General features: G+C 36.7%; 1 pseudogene across 1 annotated transcript in view; it reads right to left on the bottom strand.

Moving 5' to 3' along the window:
- The window catches only part of LOC114265176 (synaptotagmin-5-like), a 122,786-nt pseudogene that overhangs the window by 19,321 nt on the left and 81,946 nt on the right, over positions 1-21,519 (bottom strand). The window contains exons 6-7 of the transcript XR_014349608.1: positions 17,509-17,610; positions 16,535-16,609 (exon numbers count right to left, since the gene is read on the bottom strand). The product of XR_014349608.1 is annotated as a synaptotagmin-5-like (transcript). The remainder of the gene's footprint in view (positions 1-16,534; positions 16,610-17,508; positions 17,611-21,519) is intronic.

The raw sequence follows: 21,519 nt of genomic DNA, 5'->3' as shown, positions 1-21,519 counted from the left end.
AGGGGGTTGTTCCTCTTTTTTGCTCTTTAGCTTGTTAAGCTTTTTGCACCATTTCTCATCACCTTCAAATCACAATTTTTAGGCCTTTTTACCACTGAAACTCAGAGGTTTTTCAGCGACAAAAACCATGTTTTGAGGTCCAAGATAGGAGGGGTTAGCCTCCCCTCCTTGTGTCTTGTTTGTATGTGTAGATGGCCTAGCATGTGAGCATGTTTTTCTACCTATTTGTGACTTGATCTCAGCATGTTTTTGCCACTGATTTAGCGCGCTTTAGCTCTGTTTTGAGCCTTCTTGGTCATGTGAGTCTTGCCTTGCATGGTTGTAGTGTAAATGGCCTTTACTAGCTTTGTGTTTCAAGGTCTCTAACATGCTTTGCATGTGTTGATTGCATGTTGTAGCATCATTTTGCATGTGATTTCAGTGCATATATCTTTGTCACACCCTCACATATTTCACTCTTTCATTGCTTTTGAGAATTGTGCCTTGAGCCTTGTTTATGAGCCAACATGTGAGCATGTTTTTCTTGCCTTTCGTACTACCATCTCAGCATATTTTAGCCTCTGATTTGGCATGTTTTAATTCTGTCCAGAGCTAGTTTGGTCATTTGAGTTTGATATTGCATGCCTCTAGTGTAGTGCTCTTCACTAGCTTTAATGCTTTTGGCTCTTAACATGTTGTCCATGAGTTGCTTGCATGTTGTAGTATTATTTTTCATGTCATTTCAGCACTGAAATTCTGTAACCTCCCTCATTTCTTCACTTTTCATTTGTTTTGAGGGTTGGTTAGTCTCAAGATTGTGTTTAAGCTTGAGATTGAGGCTTGTACTCAATGGTTTTAGCTCTCTTTTGAGGGTTTCTACTAACTAAAGGCATGATCTCTCTCATGTCTTAAGCCATCTTTTGGTTGACCCCTCTCTCATTAGTGGACACTCATTTTGGACAAATGGACTAAAGAATGGCAATGTTAAAATGTGTAGACAAGAATTAGACAAGTAAAACATGACTAAGATAAGCATGTTGTGTTTGCATTGCATAGTGTTCAATCGGACGTTATATTGAACACAAGGTAGATTGATCCATTTCATACTCAAAGTGATGAAATGAGCCAATCTCCTTTGTCTCCATCACCCTTGATCATGCATGATACGGTGGTGGTCCTTTGAGTCATGTTTTGTGCATTTATTGAAAGTGTACAACTTGGATCTTTTGGCCATCATGCATTGAAAATGCTTGATTGGTGGTTTTGGATTCAAGAGTGCCACTCCTTTGATGTTTTGAGATGATAAGGAGGGGCATGGTACAGACATATCTTTGGAAAACCCTCCATTTTCCTCTGTTTGTGCTTTGTTGCAGTGTGGCAATTCAGCACACCAGTGGCCGGCACTAGTACATTGATGACCTGCAGTGCTATATCCTTGGCCGACGGTGCCTCTTTTTGGCCGGCAGATGGTTGGCAGCAAGAACTTATGGCCGACAGGCCACTGGTGTATTCCTCAGCAGTGAATTGGTAAGGTGGAACAAAAAGTTCTTGGAGTAACCCTGCAAACAGAGCCTCTCGAGAGCAAACCGGTGGGCTTTTCGGGGCGAGAACCAAGTGCATGCATCTTCTGCATCCCGGAGCAGGGTAGTAGCAGTATAGTTAATTTGCATTGATTATATAATAATTAAGTAGCTTTAGCTTAGCTATTTCTTTATGTTGTGTTGTAATAATTAGTAAGTAGTTTACTAGTTATTCAATTGGTTGTGTAATAATTAGTCTAATTAGTTTAATTAGATTAATTTAACTAGCTTAGCTTAAATTAGCTTAGCTTATTCATTCAAACCCTCCTTCGCGAGGGCACAATGTTGTAATAAGCGTGCGTGTGTGTGTGCATGTCTTCCAACCCCACGTCTTTCTTCCTTTTATTTAATCACTTTCAATGGTTAGATTAGGGCACGTTTTGATTAGCATACCTTATGCTTGCATGTTTGCATCATTCATTTGTCTTGCATGCACCGAGGCTCGGCACATCATTCAAACTGCATCGTGTTTCAATACTTAGTTGAATACGTGTATCAAATTGTTGCATTCATATGCCATCTCAGATAGCCGAGCCTATTAATTGCATATTTCATGTGTTGCATTAGGCATCTTAGCATAGTTAGGAATCATGCATATTTCTAACTAGCTTTTTGTTTTGGCTTGGAGTACACTGTAAGTTTTGCGCTTTAGTATACTTGCATGAATGTGAGTGATGCCATGATAGCATGCTTGCCATGAGGCTATTTGCTTAAGTGCTTAACTGCTTGAATGCCTGTGGATGAAGGCTTTGCTGCTTGAATTGGAACAATTCAATAAATGCGAGTTTTGATAAGCCCATTTTGTGAAGTGGCAAAATCATGTTTTAAGTCCACCCGAGGGTGGAAAATCCACTTTTTAGCCTACTTGAGAGTGGCACTTTCAAACCATTTTCGAAAGCAAACATGAGTTATTTTGTTCCAATTCTCGCAATTTAGTCTATACTTGTATGTGTGCGTCACATAGTAAAGTTAGCTAATAACTGGATAAGAACACATGAGGTTTATAAAACAACGTATTATGCTTAGTAAAGGTCGATCCTTTGATCGAGCGAGCGGGGGTGCTCATTTCAGGACCTTCCCCTCTCGTACCCAAGTTCCCAAGCCGAGGTAACTTTGGTGATGACAGACACGTGGCCTTTGCCACGAGTCAGGGTTTCCTAAATTTCCTAAAAATAAAACATTTAGGTGGCGACTCTGTAATCTGGCAAAGTAGTTCATTTTTGGCGCTTTTTGATTCAAAATCGATTTCCAAAACGATTTGCCGGATTTAGACTCTTTTGTGTTTATCAATCTCACATTGCACTTTATGAGATTAGATTCAGAACCATGACAGGAGTTCGAACTGTAAGAGACCAATTCGCGCCTCCCCGAAAGGGGGGCGGGCGAAGAAAGTCGAGTCTACAGTATCATGCTATTTTTCTCGAAAGTTTTATAAGTCATTTGGTAAGTTTTTTGAATTTTCAAATGTTGTTTTGGATATTGCATTTTTTTTTCTCGGTCTACCTATTGGATGAGTTTTTGGAGGGTTGATCGCACCATACCTCTTCCTTGGGGCCGATTTGGACATCTTGAGGGGTCTAGAGGAGTTTTTGAGGGTTTTGAGTCAAACCCATGTGTCTTTTGGGCTCAAATTGTGTCAGGAACCCTATTGGAGACTGTTGGGTGCTGTTTTTCCCTACACAGTATGTTGCTGGACTCTATTTCTGTTAGTTTTTTGCTTTGTTGCTTAATATAAGTACGAGGCTACCTCTTTTTATTCACAACATTTAGGCTTAGGCAGTGACATATTTTTTGGTTTGCTGTGTTGCTGGTTTTCTCTCTATGAACATATCTATATTGTGGTTGCGCTACCTCTGATTTGTGGACATGTCAGAAACAACTAGTACTAGTGTTATTGATGTTACTACTGTTGGGTTAAATGGGCTGAGTTGAGTTGGGGTTATTGGTGATAACCCCTCTCTTCAGATTAGTCCTTTTAAATTGGATGGCAAAAACTATCTGTCTTGGTTAAGGCCTTGTACTTTAACAATTTCTGTTAGAGGCCTTACTGGATATATTACAGGAGACACAAAGGAACTGACAATAGATGGCACTTTGCGTAGTCAATGGCATTCAGAGAATTCTTTGGTGATGTCATGGCTACTTCTATGAAACCAGCTATTTCTCATGGTTTTTTTCACTCCTTTATACAACATGTAAGATTTGGAATGTTGTTGCTCAAACTTATTCACAATTGGGTAATGATGCTCGAGTCTATAAACTACGAAAGAAGGTTTATGAAATAAAACAACAAGACATGATTGTTACCCAATACTATGAAGAACTTAATAGTCTTTGGCAAGAGTTACATTATTATCAGGCTTTTTAAGCAGATTGTTCATCTGATGCTATAAGTTTCAGAAATTAGTGGATAAAGAGCGATTTTATGATTTTTTTGCTAGGCTTAATATGGAGTTTGATCAGGTATGTGCTCAAGTTCTTGGTCGAGAGTCGAGACCCATTTCCTACTTTGAGGTAAGCATATGCATATATTTAGCAAAGGAAAGTCGAAGGATCTCGATGATACATTTTATTCCATAGGATCGATCAGCCTTAGTAGCTATTCTGTTATTGCGTGGTACACGAGGGGGACCATCTCAAGTTGATCATAAAGGCCAGCTCAAGTGTGACTATAGTGGCAAGGCAAAGCAAACTCAAAAGTATTGTTGGAAGCTAAATGGACGTCCTAACCGAGGATGTAGAGGTCGAACAGCACTAGCTAGTTCACTTGCTCACTTGTCAGAGGTGGCCGAGGTCTTATCTCCATCCAATGGCACTGATGCCAGTTCTCTCTCAAAAGAAGAGGTGCAAACCCTCAAATGTTTGATGACCAAGCTTGACTTACATTCTACCATTACTTCAACTATGACTTCTACTAGTATCCATACCAGTAATCCTCCATCATCCTATTTTTCCCAAACAGGTAGCCATGCTTGTGCTTACAATTCCTCCATTGTTTCTACTCCCTGGATTATCGATTTTGGTGCTACTAACCACATGATAGGTTCTTCTAGTTCTTTCCATACTTACAAGCCATGCTCTGGTAAGCATAAGGTTAGGGTGGTAGATGGTTCTTTGCCATTTGTTTCTAGCAAAGGTTCTATTTATTGTTCTCTGTTTATTGTTCTCTATCCTTACCACTCTCTTTTACACTTCATGTTTCAAATTTTTTCCACAATCTCTTGTCCATTAGTCAATTCACTTACTCTTTGAATTGCAAAGTCATATTTTTGTCCTACTTATGATGCTTTTCAGGAATTGGACACGGGGTTAATGGTTGACTATGGTAGAGTTCGTGAGGGGTTATATCTGCTCAAAGGTGGTTTCTTCAATCTCTTCTCTCAAACATCTGATTAGTCAACCTTTACAAACTACAGCTCTTGAAGATTTATCTCAGTGGCATAGGCGACTAGGTCACCCGTCTTTTGGTGTTTTAGAATGACTTTTTCCTTCTCTAGCTAGGCATTGTAATCAAAAAAATTTGTTGTGTAATGCTTGTAAGTTTGCCAAGCATACATGTTCAACTTATATTAGTAGTAATAATAAAAGCACTGCTCGATGTTTACTATTTACTATAAGTGTTCCCAAATCTTATTAGGGTGATGCTGTGTTGACAGCCACATATCTCATTAATAAGATGTCTAATAGTGTTATTGGCTTTAAAGCTCCTTTTGATCTTTTGCTCGGTACCACACCTTTGCATACAATTCCTCTTAAAGTGTTTGGTTGTGTGTGCTTTGTACATGCCTACCATTGTTCCTTAGGAAAACTTGATCTGAGAGCTCTCAAATGTATCTTTATTGGGTACTGTACCACCAAGAAAGGGTACAAGCGTTACCATCCCTCCAGTCGCAAGACTTATATTAGTATGGATGTTTCTTTTTGAGAATCTAAATCTTTTTTCCCCTTCTATGTCATCTCTTCAAGGGGAGATCATAATTGAACGATTTTCCTAGGAGGTGTCTTTCTTGCCGTTACTACCATCACATGTTAAACTTAGTTGTGAAGGGGGAAAAGGATAGTTGTGATATGCAAACAAAGGTAGAGAAACATAATGGTGATGAGGGGGAGCAAGGTGTGCATAATCACCGATTAGACAGAGAGAACTTGAAGACTTACAATTGTCGTGGCCAAATTCAGTTGGATCAGATATCCCCTTATGATCCTCCATACCAATTACAATCTTTGGATCCAGTTCCTTCTTCCTCATTTGGTAATGAATCTGTTATCCTTTCTCACTCTCTTATCCTATAATTGATGATATTGATTTGTTGATAGCTGCTAGAAAAGGAATTTGGTCTTGTACTCAACATCCTATATATAACTTTGTTTCTTATGATCGTTTGTCTCCTTCATATAAAGCCTTTGTTTCCTCCTTGTCTTCTGTGTCAATTTCTCAAGGTTGGAAGGAAACTATTGTGGAACCGATGTGGAAAGAAGCAATGGTAGAGGAGACACGAGCTTTGGAAAAAAATAACACTTAGGATTTGACACTTCTTCCAATGGAAAAAAACCCAATTAGGTGTAAATGGGTGTTTACTGTTAAGCATAAAACAGATGGGTCTATTGAAAGATACAAGGCAAGGTTGGTTGCTAAATGGTTTACTCAAACACCTGGCATTGACTACCATGAAGCATTTGCAACAGTTGCATAGATGAACACTGTTTAGGTGATTATATCTTGTGCGGCTATGTTGGGTTGGAGCTTGAACCAGTGGGATGTGAATAATGTATTTCTTCATGGAGATTTAGAAGATGAAGTATATATGGTGGGAAGATGACAATTCTCATTGTGTATGTTGATGATATAGTTGTGACTGGTGATAATATAGTAGAGATATCTAACCTCAAGGCTCATCTTTCTAGGGAATTTGAAATTAAGGACCTAGTCAACTTCGTTGTTTCTTGGGAATAGAAGTTGATAAGTCTGAAAAAGGCATATTTTTATCTCAGCAAAAGAATGTGATTAACCTCCTAAAGGAAGCAGGTATGTTAGGATGCAAACCAGTAGCTACTCCTATTGAGGTCAATCATCGGCTTAAAGGTGACAATGGTAATCCCACAGACAAGGCGCATTATCAGAGGTTGGTAGGAAAGCTTATTTACTTGTCTCACACACGACTTGATATTGCCTAAGGTGTAAGTGTTGTGAGTCAATTCTTGCATAATCCTCTCACAAGTCACCTAGAGGCATTGTTTCAAATTTTGCGGTACCTTAAGTCGAATCCATGAAAAGGGATATTTTATTTTCTAATCAGGGACATTTGAAAGTTAAAGCCTTTATTGATGCAGAATGGGTGGAATCTCTAGATGATAGACATTTGACCTCGGGTTATTGCACCTTTGTTGGAAGGAATCTCGTTATGTGGAGAAGCAAGAAGCAAGCTGTTGTTGCTAGGTCTAGTGTAGAAGTTAAATATAAGGCTATGGCACAACGAGTTTGTGAACTGTTGTGGTTTCAAACTCTATTGAAAGACTAGGGGTTGGTGTGTGACGGTCCTGTGAAACTATATTGTGACAATAAGATTGCTATCAATATTGCTCATAATACTGTTCAACATGATTGAACCAAGCATGTCGAGATTGATCGTCATTTTATTAAGAAAAAGTTGGGCAAAGGTTTGATTTATGCTCCATTTGTGAAATCCATGGATGTCCTTACCAAAGGCCTTGCTAGTAGGAGTTTTCACTCTCTTATACGCAAGTTGGGCATGAGAGACATATATGCACCAACTTGACGGGAGTGTTATAGTTTAATATTTTGTATGTTAGTTTATTTATTTATTTATTTCATTCCAGGGTACTCTTGTATTTTCTCAAACTATTTAATATAAATACCTGGGTCTAGGGATGAGTAGTGGTATCTTATTCTAAAACCTTATTTTCTGTATTACGTTTTCTCCTATCTCTTTCTTCTCTTCTCTCTTCCACTTCTAGATACAAATTATATATATTCAAGTAATATTAGCAGTGGCTAAGAAGCACGAGCATGGATAAGGACGCAGATGCGGACATGGATACAGATGCGGACATAGCAATTTCAAAAAAACGGGAACACGGACACAATACGGACACGACAATAAAATATATTTTCATATATATATTTTTTATCTAGATTAATATTACATTCACAAACAATTAATATTAACAAAAATTATCTCTAATTCTATAATTAAAAAAATAATTTTAAGTCAACACTTATAATTTATATATATATATATATATATATATTTTTATGGATGATTTGTTAAGTATTTAAATATAAGAGAAAAAAAAAATAAACAGTCAACATTCATCAAAAGTACTAAATAAAAGGGAAGAAAAGATAACTTGGTATGTCCCTAATGTGTCTCCAAAGTGTCCCCTGAAAAGAAATTAATTAAATATGTGGACACGTCATGTGGTGTGTCCCATACATGTCCCTGCCATGTCCGACATGGATATGACACTTGTTTTAAAGTGTCGGTGCTTTATAAGTGGGCATTAGATATATTCAAATTGTATCAAATCAATATTCAACCAAATAATTTGAATCACTGAGAACATAAAATTTGTAATTAAATCAAGCGGGGCATTATGTACTAGATGCCTCAATAATTTCTCCAATATATAAAAATCTAGTATTATTCACAATTATTATTTTGACTTAAGCTTTATTTTACTTTCCATCTTTGCTATAAAAATGTAATCATTAAAATAAAATACTTGTTAATTAATAGACATTACAAATGATTTTGGACAACTCTAAACTCATTGTCCTTTTCTATGCTTCCACAAGCCTCATTCTCACATGGATGGCCCCCACCATGTGAGCATGGGATGTGGCTTCATCAAATAAAGCTATGGATTTATCAATTTCTTTAATTTTATTTTCAATTAATCACCACAGTGAAAGCATGGATTTATCAAATAAAGCAATGGAATTATCAATGTCGGTGCTTTAATTTTATTTTCTAGGAAGATTCCTACAGAGTTTTGTTGAATAAACAACATATCCTAAGTTGAACGCAAGGCCCCTAATATATGCTACTACCACCATGCAGCAGTAGCAACAAAGCCCTTAAATCAAAAATTAACTCAAAACCATTCCATCATCGAACTTGAAATCTTAAGACACTATATTAAAAAAACTGCAAATCTTGTCAAAGTAGATATATACTGTTATAGCATGGTGGTTCAAAACAAAAGCAAAAAAAAAAAAAAAAAAAAAAAAAACACTGCTTTTCATTGAATTAATTGTTTTCAAAGTTCTTTTTAAATTTAAAACGTTCAACTTGTACATGTCAGGTCTCACTATGTTATAGGTCCCTCCATGTAGTTTATCTAGTATGAACAAGATGAGGTTAATATAGGACTTTAGGATATTCAGTAATTATTTTTCGTGTATTCCAGATTGACATCACTCCTTTTCTAAGACGTGTAATTTAGAAGAATCTACTCTAACTGAGACCCAGTATGATAGGTGCATTGAAGCGCCAAGGTTTCAATTAAAATTATGTGAATATATCTAAGAGTGAAAAGAAAAACAAGAGAAAACAAGAGAGAATGATTTGCAGGAAAGAGGCATAAAACCCAAAAGTTAGGTTTTTTTCCTCTCTAACCACATGTATTTATACTAATAAGCAAATAAGTGAACAATTACAAAACTACCCTTCATCTAACTTAACACTCTTCCTCAAGTTGGTGCATAGATATCTCTCATACTCGAGATGGGTCGAAGCCTTGCAAGCTAGGAATGGGTCACGAGGACAGATGGGTTGAACTCCGATGACCTAGAGAGCAATCTTGAGTGAACCACTAACCAAACTAATCGAACCTCAGATCAGAACCAAAGGGTTTCGTGATTGCTTCTAGGGTTTCAAACTTGGTTTTGATACTATGTAAGTTTTCAGAATGATTTCTGTATATTCAATTGTGTTTAATACAAGGAGTACAACCAATATATATAGCAATCCTAGGCCTAATCTAAAATAGGAAATAAGAATAAACCTAATATTCACACAATCAATCTAAGATTCACACAACCAATCTAATATATTTACATAATTAAACCTAATATTCTCACAATACCATGTTTGTCAAACGCAATGCAAATAAGGTAACTGTGCTTATTGTATATGTGGATGATATAGTTGTGACAGGGAATGATGAGGAGGATGTGACATATCTAAAGATGTAGTTGACCAGGGAATTTGAGATTAAAGATCTTGGACCGATGAAGTACTTTTTTGGGATTGAAGTTGCCAGGTCTAACAAAGGTATCTCTATTTCTCAAAGGAAGTACATTCTAGATCTTCTTGAAGAAATGGGCATGTAAAGCTGTAAACCAGTTGATTCACTGATTGAGGTTAATTATCATTTTTGCAGTGGTGTTGGTAACTTTGTGGAGAAGGACAGGTACCAAAGACTTGTGGGACGGACAATTGATATACCTATCTCACATTCGACTGGATATTGAAAACGCAGTTAGGATAGTAAGTCAATTTATGCATGATCCTTGTGCAACACATTTGGAAGTTGTGTATCGCATTTTGAGGTACCTTAAATAAGCTCCTGGAAAAAGGATTTTGTTTTCTAATCATGGTCACTTGAGATTGGAGGCATTTACAAATGCAGATTGGGCAGGTTCTATACATGACAGAAGGTCTTCATCTGGTTACTGCGCTTTTAGTCACTTAGCATTGTAAGAAGTAGACAATGGTGTCCCAGTCTAAGGCAGAGGTAGAATACCGAGCTATGGCGCATGGTACATGTGAATTCATGTGGCTTCGGTCATTGTTGGGACATATAGGCTGCGTTTGTGGGGATTCTATGAACTCATTCGCAAGACTTATATTAGTATGGATATTTCTTTTTGGGAATCTGAATTTTTTTCCCCCTCCTACGTCATCTCTTCAAGGGGAGATCATAATTGAAGAGTTTCCCCAAGGGGTGTCTTTGTTGCCGTTACTACCATCATATGTTAATCTTAGGTGTGAGGGGGAAAAGGATAGTTGTGATATGCAAACAAAGGTGGAGAAACATAATGGTGATGAGGAGGAGCAAGGTGTGCATAATCACCGATTAGACAGAGAGAACTTGAAGACTTACAATCGTTGTGGCCAAATTCAGTTGGATCAGATATCCTATTATGATCCTCCATGCCAATTACAATCTTTGGATCCAGTTTCTTCTTTCTCATTTGGTAATGAATCCGTTATCCCTTCTCACTCTCTTGATCCTATAATTGATGATATTGATTTGCTGATAGCTGTTAGAAAAGGAGTTCGGTCTTGTACTCAACATCCTATATATAACTTTGTTTCTTATGATCGTTTGTCTTCTTTATATAAAGCCTTTGATTCCTCCTTGTCTTCTGTGTCAATTCCTCAAGGTTAAAAGGAAGCAATTGTGGAACCAATGTGGAAACAAGCAATGGTAGAGGAGATACGAGCTTTGGAAAAAAATAACACTTGGGATTTGGCACTTATTCCAATGGAAAAAAAAAACCTAATTAGGTGTAAATGGGTGTTTACTATTAAGCGTAAAACAGATGGGTCTATTAAAAGATACAAGGCAAGGTTGGTTGCTAAAGGGTTTACTCAAACACCTGGCATTGACCACCATGAAACATTTGCACTAGTTGCAAAGATGAACACTGTTTAGGTGATTATATCTTGTGCGGCTATGTTGGGTTGGAGCTTGAACCAGTGGGATGTGAATAATGCATTTCTTTATGGAGATTTGGAAAAGAAAGTATATATGGTGGGAAGATGACAATTCTCATTGTGCATGTTGATGATATAGTTATGACTAGTAATGATATAGTAGAGATATCTAAACTCAAGGCTCATCTTTCTAGGGAATTTGAAATTAAGGACGTAGGTCAACTTTGTTGTTTCTTGGGAATAGAAGTTGATAAGTCTGAAAAAGGCATATTTTTATCTCAGCGAAAGAATGTGATTAATCTCTTAAAAGGAAACATGTATGTTAGCATGCAAACTAGCAGCTACTCCTATTGAGGTTAATCATCTGCTTAAAGGTGACGATGGTAATTTCACAGACAAGGAGCATTATCAGAGGTTGATAGGAAAGCTTATTTACTTGTCACACGACCTGATATTGCCTAAGCAGTAAGTGTTGTGAGTCAATTCTTGCGTAATCCTCTCACAACTCACTTAGAGGCATTGTTTCAAATTTTGCGGTACCTCAAGTCGACTCCTTAAAAAAGGATGTTTTATTTTCTAATCAGGGACATTTGAAAGTTAAAACCTTTATTGATGCAGATTGGGTAGAATCTCTAGATGATAGACGTTTGACCTCAGGTTATTGCACCTTTGTTAGAGGGAATCTTGTTATGTAGAGAAGCAAGCTGTTGTTGCTAGGTCTAGTGTAGAAACTAAATATAGGGCTATGGCACAACGAGTTTGTGAACTGTTGTGGCTTCAAACTCTATTGAAAGACTAGGGGTTGGTGTGTGACAGTCTTTTGAAACTATATTGTGACAATAAGGTTGCTATCAATACTGCTCATAATATTGTTCAACATGACTGAACCAAACATGTCGAGATTGATCGTTATTTTATTAAGAAAAGTTGGATAAAGGTCTGATTTATACTCCATTTGTGAAATCTAGCGATCAACTTGTGAATTTCGTTACCAAAGGCCTTGCTAGTAGGAGTTTTCACCCCCCTGTACGGAAGTTGGACATGAGAGACACATATGCACCAACTTGACGGGAGAGTAGAGTTTAATATTTTTTATGTTAGTTTATTTATTTTTTTATTTCATTCCAAGGCACTCTTGTATTTTCTCAGACTATTTAATATAAATACCTGGGTCTAGGGATGAGTAGTGGTATCTCATTCTAAAACCTTATTTTCTGTATTACGTTTTCTCTTATCTCTTTTTTTCTCTTCTCTCTTCCACTTCTACCTTATACAAATTATATATATTCAAGTAATATAAGCAGTGGACGTGGACGTAGACACAGACACAAATGCGGACATAGCAATTTCAAAAAAATGAAAATATGGACACGACAGGGACATGGCAATAAAATATATTTTCATATATATATATATATATATATATATATCTAGATTAATATTACATTCACAAACAATCAATATTAACAAAAATTATCTCTAATTCTATATTTAAAAAAAATTACTTTTAAATCAACACTTATAATTTATATATTTTTTTATGGATGATTTGTTAAGTATTTAAATATAAGAAAAAAATAATAAACATTCAACATTCATCAAAAGTACTAAATAAAATGGAGGAAAAGATTACTTGGTATGTCCCTAATGTGTACCCAAAGTGTCCCCTAAAAAGAAATTAATTAAATATGTGGACACACCATGTGGTGTGTCCCATACGTGTCCTTGCCATGTTCGCGTGTCTCCGGAGTGTCCATGTGTCCGACATGGATATGACACTTGTTTTAAAGTGTCGGTGCTTTATAAGTGGGCATTAGGTATATTCAAATTGTATCAAATCAATATTCAACCAAGTAATTTGAATCACTGAGAACATAAAATTTGTAATTAAATCAAGCGGGGCATTATGTACTGGATGCCTCAATAATTTCTCCAATATATAAAAATCTAGTATTATTCACAATTATTATTTTGACTTAAGCTTTATTTTACTTTCCATCTTTGCTATAAAAATGTAATCATTAAAATAAAATACTTGTTAATTAATTACAAATAATTTTGGGCAACTCTAAATTCATTGTCCTTTTCTATTCTTCCACAAGCCTCCTCACATGGATGGCCCCCACCATGTGAGCATGGGATGTGGCTTCATCAAATAAAGCAATGGATTTATCAGTTTTTTTAATTTTATTTTCAATTAATCACCACAGTGAAAACTAAGCTCCCTCTAGGAAGATGCCTGCTGAGTTTTGTTGAATAAACAACATTTCCTAAGTTGAACACAAGGCCCCAACCCCACCCAATATATGCTACTACAACCATACAGCAGCAACAAAGCCCTTAAATCAAAATTTAACTCAAAACCATTCCATCATCGAACTTGAAATCTTAAGACACTATATTAAAAAAATTGCAAATCTTGTCAAAGTAGATATATACTGTTATAGCGTGGTGGTTTAATACAAAAGAAAAAACCAAAAAAAAAAAAAAACTGGCTTTACATTGAATTAATTGTTTTCAAAGTTCTTTTTAAATTTAAAACGTGGTAGTCAACTTGTATATTTCAGGTCTCACTGTGTTATAGGTTCCTCCATGTAGTTTATCTAGTATGAACAAGATGAGGCTAATATAGGACTTTAGGATATTCAGTAGCTATTTTTTGTGTATTCCAGATTGACATCACACCTTTTCTGAGTAGTGTAATTTAGAAGAATCTACTCTAACTGAGACCCAGTACGATTAGGCGCATTGAAATGCCAAAGTTTCAGTTAAAATTATGTGAATATATCTAAGAGTGAAAAGAAAAACAAGAGAAAACAAAAGAGAATGATTTGCAGGAAAGAGGCATAAAACCCCAAAATTAGGTTTTTTCCTCTCTAACCACATGTATTTATACTAATAAGCAAATATGTGAACAATTACAAAACTACCCTTCATCAAACCTAACACTCCCCCTCAAGTTGGTGCATAGATATCTCTCATACTAGGTATAGGTTGAAGCCTTGCAAACTAGGGATGGGTCATGAGGACAGATGGGTTGAACTCTGATGACCTAGAGAGCAATCTTGAGTGAACCACTAACCAAACTGACCAAAACTCAGATCAAAACCAAAGGGTTTCGTGATTGCTGCTAGGGTTTCAAACTTGGTTCTGATACCATGTAAGTTTTCAGAATGATTTCTATATATTCAATTGTGTTTAATACAAAGAGTGCAGTCGATATATATAGCAATCCTATACCTAATCTAAAATAGGAAATAAGAATAAACCTAATATTCACACAATCAATCTAAGATTCACACAATGAATCTAATATATTGACATAATTAACCTAATATTCTCATAATACCATGTTTGTCAAACGCAATGCAAATAAGGTAACTGTGCTTATTGTATATATGGATGATATAGTTGTGACAGGGAATGATGAGGAGAATGTGACACATTTGAAGATGCAGTTGGCCAGAGAATTTGAGATTAAAGATCTTGGATTGTTGAGGTACTTTTTTGGGATTGCAACTGACAGGTCTAATAAAGGTATCTCTATTTCTCAAAGGAAGTACATTCTAGATTTTCTCGAAGAATAGTAAGTCAATTTGTGCATGATCCTCATGCAACACATTTGGAAGTTGTGTATTGCATTTTGAAGTACCTTAAATCAACTCCTGGAAAAGGGATTTTGTTTTCTAATCATGGTCACTTCAAATTAGAGGCATTTACAGATGCAGAATGGGTAGGTTCTATACATGGCAGAAGGTTTACATCTGGTTATTGCACTTTTAGTCATTTAGCATAGTAAGAAGCAGACAGTGGTGTCCTGGTCTAGGGCAGATGCAGAATACCGAGTTATGGCGCTTAGTACATGCGAATTCATGTGGCTTCAGTCATTGTTGGGAGATATAGGTTGTGTTTGTCGTGATTCTATGACTATACTGTGATAATAAAGCTGCCATTAGTATTGTTCACAATCCTATCTAACATGATAGGACAAGCACATTGAGATCGATAGACATTTTATTAAGGAGGAATTAAATAATGCTTTGATATTTATACCGTTCGTGAAGTCTGAAGATCAATTGGTAGATGTGTTTACTAAAGGTCTTAGCAGTAAGGTCTTTCATCTAATTTGTTACAAGTTAGGCATGAGAGATATATTTGCACTAACTTAAGGGAGAGTGTTAAGTGCTAATGTCTAAGGGTAGATGTCTTGTTTGGGTCTTTAGTCTTTTATTAGAAATACATACGTAAGAGGGAAGAACCCTAATGATTATGTCGTTCTCTTATTCTTCTCCTTTTTTCTCTCTCATTCTTTTTCTTTATCTTCTGTAAATCTAACAAATATAAACAAATAATTTAAGGTTCAACATAAGTAAAATGAAATATTAAATATTCTAAAATGTAAATACTAACAAGCGTCAATATTTTATCATAGACAAATAATGCAAGGTTTACATAAACACAAACATCTAACTCATAAATTATAAGCAATTGAAAACAACAACGATGTCGAAGTGTCGAAACAAAGAAGGAGAAGGAGATGAAGATGAAGAAGAAGAAGAAGAAGAATGACAACTCTTAGCCTAGTCAATGTCTATGTATAATTAGGGCTCAAAAGTGTTAGGTTGCAATACATGTTTAGGAGTTTACTCCCTTACAGCTGCATGTAAAAGTGTATATATATATATATGAAATCAAATTGTAATTAAAAAAAACATTTTAGAAGAAGCTTACAAGTCGTGCACCTTGAGCCTAAGCCTAAAGCGCACACTTCATGCACCTTTGTTTTACATTGCTTGGCTAGAGATGTTCCGAAGCGCACTGACTACACTTTGACGAGCCTTGGGCCTAGGCATACCTTTAATAATATTGGTGAGACCCAATTTCCACATGTGGGAAACCATGCATTAATCTTTCAACAAAATGTTGAAATTTACCAATCATAATTTGACTGTAAATTCAAGGAAATATTTACATCAAACATACCAAATCACATTTATATCATCTGACTTGACAAGATTTTGAAATATTTAGTATCAATACTAAGATGATCAAAACTTAAACCTTGCATGCTTCAGAATGCAATATTTACAAGATGCTATGACATTCAACATGCTATCAAGAAATAGAAACTAGCATCCAAGATAAAATTACCACATCACATCGAACTATATATTAGTTTGACTATGTGTGTGTGTGTGTGTGTGTGTGAGAGAGAGAGAGAGAGAGAGAGAGAGAGAGAGAGAGAGAGAGAGACAGAAGAGAGAATGCAACAATAATAGTTGGACAAACCTCAATAGCATTAGAAAGACCAGGTATTGATGTAATCTCGCCACCAACAACTTTAAGAGTGAAATCCATCTTTTTCTGCAAGGCAAACAAAATGATATTAGCTAAACCACATATGTTTGGCTCTCAATGTATATGTATGTCTATGAATAAGCATGTGTTGAGTGTGTATGTGGGCCAGAGAGAGAAAGATAGACGTGTGCACGCACATATAAAATAAGTGAGAGAAACAGAGAGTGGTAAGCCTACAAGAAATCACATTTGGATTGGCTACTATTATCTCAGATGCAAACCAATATTGGTCAGAGATGCAAACTTAAATACAAAATGAATTTTTTATTTATCAAACAAAAATGTTAATATATTGTATTTAAGAGACTCGACACTCAAAAGTATAATGCCCTGCTAAATTGCAAGGTCTGAAACCAACATTCTTTCCACATCTCTTGTGCACTTAAGCTTGTAGTTGCAACGAGAAAGTAGGACATATAATGAGAGATTGCCCCTACTTGAGTAATCAACACTAGCAGAAGTCTGGGTCTTGGGCAGTTGAAATTTTTGTCCCGTAGCATATCACCATCAAAATGCTAGAGTTCTTATCCAATAAACTAATTCAGGAACCAGTAATATATAAATCCTCCCAAAGAAATAACAACATATATATGTGTGTGTGTGTGTGTGTGTGTGTTTAAAAACTTCTTAAATACATGGCCACCATCTCAAATATAGACATCAGAAGTGCCCAAAGTATTTGCACATTTGATAATGACTGCACTGCAAAGGGCTATATATCTAAACTAAATCCATCAATATTGAGAAGAAATCAATTACATGTTGTACAACAAATTTATACACATCCAAGTGCATATGTACTCATGTACATATGCATTTCAAATTTTAAGAGTGTTTCAAAAGCTTTTTCTTTTTTTTTTCTTTTTTTCTTTTTTGAAAATAAAAACAAAGAAAAAAGAAGGCACCTTTTCTCTTAATGAATAACATATAGCTCCAAAGCAAGGGAACTCATCGACTAGCGGCTTAAAGATCAATCTAAAAACCCCAGTGAATCCGACATCCTTCACCTATATACACAGAAGAATAAAATAATTAGGGTCAGTAGAACTCAATAGTATAATGTTATAAAAGAACATTTAAGATAAAATTTTAAATAGAATGGCATTCCAGATACAAATTCAAGTAAAACTTTGGACCTTAGGTGACACAGAATTGGATTAATAGTGAAATGAAGCAACTGTTTGTTATGCAACCATACACCAACATTTGAAAAACAAAAATTTCCATCAACTAGGAATGTGCAAAATCATGTCTGGTTTACGATCATAAAGCCCACTACTTAGTAAAGATACTACCAATGCTAGATGTTGGGTGGGTGGAATAACAATAGACCAATACTCTTTGCATGAGCACAAAAGGTGAATGCTCCCTGAAACCTTAGCCTGCATAGTGTCACGTCCAGCCAGATTACCTAGACAAAATTGCCTACCAAGTTGAAGTCCTAAGGAAAGGAGGCTAATGGAATATTCTGGAAGCTCCTGGAAAACTTGAGAAAATGAGAGAATATGGTACATAATTCTATAATGTGCCTGGAAGGATCTAGAATAGGTTTTATAGCATTTGAGCGAATATTAGAGGGATGGAAGCAATAGAAGCTTCTAGAACCCCCTAGGGAAATGGAGGTGGTAAAAGACCCTTGTACTTACTTCTAGAATGAGGTGGATGTTTGCATAGATATTTTTAGAGAGGATTCTAGAACCCTCTTGTAGGATAAGGAAAGCTTCCATGAGAAGTTTCTCCATAGTTCTTTTCTTGTGTGTTCAAGAATGCTCCAAAGGAGCCTATAAATAGGAGGAGCTCATTTGCTCCAAATGATCCAAAAGTTGTACAAGTTTTCTCAAACTGAATACAAAGCATTGTCTCAAACTCTCTTTATCTTCTTACTTGTCTTTCTTGCAAGTTTGTGAGTTAGCTTGACTTAGTATCATCAAGTAACGCGTTGACACTTGGTATTAGAGCAGGCTTGTGACAAGGAAAGAAAAGGCAGCATGACTTCCGGTGCTAGCGAGACTATGGTGACCGAGCAAACCCATGGAAGGGACAACACTAGCAAAGTAAGGAAGGACAAGTCATGAGATGGGCGTGAAGTTGTTGCCACCATGGAGACTCGGCTAGCTAAGGTAGAGCTTGCCGTGGGCTACTTGGAGAGGCATCTTGATGTGTTGGAGCAAAGCTTAGAACATGAGGTAGAAGGTCTCAAGGGGGTAGAAGGTCTCAAGAGGGAGATCATGGAACTCCATGATGGCATGTTTTCTAACATGAACTCCGTGGTGCATGATAGCCAAGTTGTCAATGATTCCTTCCAAGCCAAAGTGTTGAAAATGCTCGAGAACTTTGAATCCCGTTTGGAGGAGATGTACCCAGGTGTGGCGATGTGCAAGATAGCCATAGCCGAGGGAGCTGTGACTGTGCCGGGGACATCTATGGTAGAGGTACCAAAGCCAAAACCTTTTGACGGAAAGAGGGATGCCAAAGAAGTGGACAACTACTTATGGCATATGGAAAGATACTTCGAAGGGATGGTAGTAACCGCAAAATATGCTAAGGTACGAACTGCAGTCCTTTACCTTGCCGATACAACAACACTATGGTGGTGTCGCAAACATACTGACTTTGAGAGAGGTAAGTGCACCATAGCAACTTGGGATGATTTCAAAAGAGAACTTAAGAAGCAATTTTATCCTGAGGATGTGGCCTACCAAGCAAGGAAGAGCATGAAAAATCTTAAACACACAAAGTCTATTCAGGACTGTGTAAAGGAATTCTCTACTCTTATGCTTGAAGTCTCGAGTATGACTGATGAAGAACTACTCTTCAATTTCTTGGACAACCTACAACCATGGACGGAGCAAAAATTGCGCCAACGTGGAGTGCAAGATCTTGCCTCAGCCATGGCAGTAGCAGAATCACTTATTGAGTACAAATGTGGAGATGACAAAGCCAAGACATCCAAGGGTGATCCTAACAAAAGTTATAGTGAAAGAGATGAGGATGAGGATGAAGGCATCCGACGTAAGGAAAGGCACGACAAGCCTTCCATTGGAAAAGAGGGCAAAGGCAAGGTCAGAGAGAACAAGGAGATATTCAAACCCAAGACCAAGTGTTTCCTATGTGACAGGCCACATTGGGCAAGAGAGTGTCCTAAGAGGCAAGCACTCAATGCCATGATTGAAGAACGGGAAAAAGTGGAGACTTCACAGATAGGATCTCTACAACTGCTTGGTGCCATCGAATCGAAGCCTACTACATTGACGCAATAGGATAAGGGCTTAATGTACGTAGATGCCAAGATCAATGGGAAGACGATCCAGGTCATGGTAGATGTGATGACCGGTTCGAAAAGTCGTCCCGTTTTTTTCGAGTTGTGCCGAGAAATAAGTTGTCGTTGGAGATTTCTCTCTTAATTTTTTTTCTGCTGTGGTTGTTTTGAATATGAGTTTTCACCCGTTCCGGAGGATGTAGGGTCGGCTCCGGGGTGTCAAGGAAGAAGCCGAGAATTTTTCTGGGCTGGGGATTAGGGCTGCACGTGCGTGGCCTTGGGCCGCACGTGCGGGAGAGGGACCACACGTGCGGAAACAAAGGTAGAGGGGCTGGAGCACACTGCTAGAAAAGCAGGTGCGTGAGTTGAGGTGCGGGGAGAGCCGCACGTGTGGGGGTGAGAGCCGCACATGCGGGAGGCCGCTCCGCATGTGCGGGAGTGGGTGCCACACGTGCGGCCAGGTGTGTTTTTCTGCTCTGATTTTTATGCAAACAGCTATATTTTTGCATTTTTGTCCCTTTTCCCTTCATTTCAAATTATATCACTCTCTCTCTATTTTTTTTCTCTCTTTTTCCTCTCATCTCTCTCTATACAAACCCTCAAACTTTTACATCTACTTTGATCTTAAGAAATCAGTAGAGATTTTGATAGTAGTTCCTTATACCAAAATGATGAGTGTTTCGGGGGCTTCGTCTTGACCGGTGGAGATCGTTTTCCGACAAAGTTGATTTTCGAGATTCTTCTCCGCTTCTCCCTTGAGGTAAGGATTTCTTTGATCTTCTTCAATACCTCTACTATAGATAGACATGTGGTATGTTTTATTGCATAAAAACCATTTTGTATGGATTTTTCTTTGAAAATCATGATAGGAGATCTAGGGTTGGATGTTGAGCTTGGGGTTTTGTGGAATGAATGGTTGTTGAGTTAAATTTAGGGTGTGTTTTAACATATTCATGATTAGAGAGTATTTAAGCCCTAATTTTTGGCAAAAATGCCTAATAGATATAAGGGGGTGAAATTGTAGGATAGTTATATTATGAATTTAAGAAATGTGATGAATGAGTTGGAAATTTATTTAAGAATGAAATGGGTCTTGTGAGTTGAACATTGACTTGTGTTGGATTGATTATTTTTAAACATAATGAATTGTGATTTATTTGAGATTAATTGGAGCCTCATAAAATTTAACATTTACTTAATATTGTGTTACTCAAAGGTGAGAGTAGAGTATTGATAATATGTAAACTGATAGAAATGGAATTAAATTTTGAGTTTTGAATGTTATTGTGTTACACTCCCACTAAATAGAAATTGAGTAAATCATAACTTCTTTGGCCATGTGTGGAAATCCCTTAGTTAAAAATGAAATAAATAGAGTTGGTTATGTTTTCATTTGAGAATTGGAATAAATGAATTGAGGTAAAGGGATGGAGAATATTAATGTGGAAGGATATGAGGATTTGGGTTTTGAAATGGTAGTGTAAAGCTCAATGCTATGTGAATTTCAGAAGTTTAATTGAGATTGAATTATAAATGTGGATTTTGTCTTTTTTTTTTTACTATGGTTGTAATTTGATCTAGAGTTTCATGAGAATTGGTTAACGGCATTATGTGTTTAATTTATATTGTTAGAGGTTTTATCCTTGGTCATCGGTGG

Source organism: Camellia sinensis, chromosome 13 (genome assembly GCF_055761805.1).
Source record: "Camellia sinensis isolate YWXY chromosome 13, ASM5576180v1, whole genome shotgun sequence".
Classification (NCBI taxonomy): Eukaryota; Viridiplantae; Streptophyta; class Magnoliopsida; order Ericales; family Theaceae; genus Camellia; species Camellia sinensis.
Note: the sequence above shows the minus strand (reverse complement) of the source record. Positions and strands in the feature narration are given on the sequence as shown.